This window comes from Neovison vison, chromosome 6 (genome assembly GCF_020171115.1).
Source record: "Neovison vison isolate M4711 chromosome 6, ASM_NN_V1, whole genome shotgun sequence".
Lineage (NCBI taxonomy): Eukaryota > Metazoa > Chordata > Mammalia > Carnivora > Mustelidae > Neogale > Neogale vison.
Genome location: NC_058096.1, coordinates 20546109 through 20548211, shown reverse-complemented (window position 1 = coordinate 20548211; position 2103 = coordinate 20546109). Strand labels below are relative to the sequence as shown.

The following is a 2103-nucleotide window of genomic DNA, read 5'->3' as shown; positions in this document are numbered from 1 at the left end:
TGAAAGAATATATACATTCAGAATATCTATTTGGAAAAATATGTGTATTCAGATACATACATCTATATACATATGCATACACATCAGTGTATGTATACATCCATACATGTAAACAGATTATATAGATGCTTAGATATAGACAATTTTATAGGTGATATATCAGAGGTAGAGAAACTATTTTTTTTCTTAAGAGCCATACGTAATTTAAGTATTTCAATCTTGTGGGCCATACAGGTCTCTGTCACAACTACTCAACTGTGCTACTGTAATGTTATAATGATTAAGCAACCATACACAATGTGGAAATAAAAGATGAATGTTTCAGGGTCGTTCCAGCTCTGCGGCGCGGCGAACGGGGGGCGCGCGTGCCATGCCCGCTGAGTGGCCTCCGGGCACGCGGGCACGGTGCCGGCCCGGCAGGTGCTGTCATTAGTCCCAGCTCAATAAAGAGCTGGGGGTGCTAAACGGTCATGGGGGATCCTGGTAGAGAGGAGTACAAAATCCAGTCTTTTGATGCAGAGACTCAGCAGCTGCTGAAGACAGCTCTCAAAGATCCAGGTGCCGTGGACTTGGAAAAGGTGGCCAATGTGATCGTGGACCATTCTCTGCACGACTGTGTGTTCAGCAAAGAAGCAGGACGCATGTGCTATGCCATCATTCAGGCTGAGAGCAAGCAAGCAGGCCAGGGTGTCTTCCGACGGGGACTCCTCAACCGGTTGCAGCAGGAGTACCAGGCTCGAGAGCAGCTGGGCTCGGTCTTTGCAGGGCTGGGTCTGCTACGTCACCTTTATCTGCAACATCTTTGACTACCTGAGGGTGAACAACATGCCCATGATGGCCCTGGTGAACCCCGTCTATGACTGCCTCTTCCGGCTGGCCCAGCCTGACAGTCTGAGCAAGGAGGAGGAGGTGGACTGCGTGGTGCTGCAGCTGCACCGTGTGGGGAGCAGCTGGAGAAGATGAACCGACAGCCCATAGATGAGCTCTTTGTCCTGATCTGAGATGGCTTCCTGCTCCCAAGCGGCCTCAGCTCCCTGGCCCAGCTGCTGTGCTGGAGATCATCGAATTTCGGGCAGCTGGCTGGAGACGACCCCGGCTGTGCACAATTATTACTACAGTGAGGTCTCCGACTAGGTTTCCGGCTCAGGCTGCCTCACCAGCAGCACCGGCCTGTCCCTGCCAGACCTTGAACAGCTCATAAGGATTTCCCACTCACGCAGCAGTCCTGCCTGATCACCTTCCCTCCCGGGTTCAGGGACCAGAGAAGAAACCAAACAGACCTGCCCCTACTGTCCCATCAGCCTCTCCCCCCATCACCTCCAGCCTGGGCCAGGCAGAGAAAGGCAGCTTCCAACACCCACCACAATGTGTAACCACTGGTGCAACAGCCATCTTGGTGCCTCAGTTTCCCCATCTGTAAAAGGGGTACCCATAGCTACTGGTGGTATACTTTGGGATACTGAGGAGTAGAGCCCAAGTCACACCAGAAACTGCTTTTTATACATTTTGTACAAGGACCACTTTGGAAATAAACAAATTTCCAGTCGATTTTAGTAAACAGCAGGTACCACCACACACACGACACCAGTTCAGGGCGAGAATTTTCTAATAAACCTTTTCTAACATTAAAAAAAATTTTTTTCAATAAAACTTTATTTATAATAAAATAGAACCAGAGAGCAGGCTAGATTTGCATCTTTGAGGTGTAGTTAGCTAATCTCTGATACAGGTAGTAGATATAGATACAAAATGGGTAAGGATATGTTAACAGCCTGTTCACTCATAAAATACTCACCTTAACCTACATTAATCTTTTTTTCTGACATGATTTTTCACATATGTTGTTTGCCAGATTAAATTGTGCTTGATTTGACACCTTAAAGATAAAAATAAGAAAGCCAAGCAAAGCAGAAAGTCAGGAGACTGACAGAAGAGCTTGAAAGAAAGCCATGCTGATTCTACAAACAAATAAGTTCAAACACTGTGTATTGAGAAGATCAATACAATTAATAAATTTTTAGTCAGACTGATCTGAAACAAGAAGATACACATTACTAAGACAGAAATGATAAAAACTGGAGAATAGAGAAAATGTAAAACCAA

General features: G+C 46.1%; 1 pseudogene; it reads left to right on the top strand.

Annotated features, from left to right (window-relative positions):
• The first annotated feature begins 470 nt into the window (after window positions 1-470).
• On the top strand, window positions 471-1134 carry LOC122910351 (annotated as a pseudogene).
• The last annotated feature ends 969 nt before the right edge of the window (window positions 1135-2103 follow it).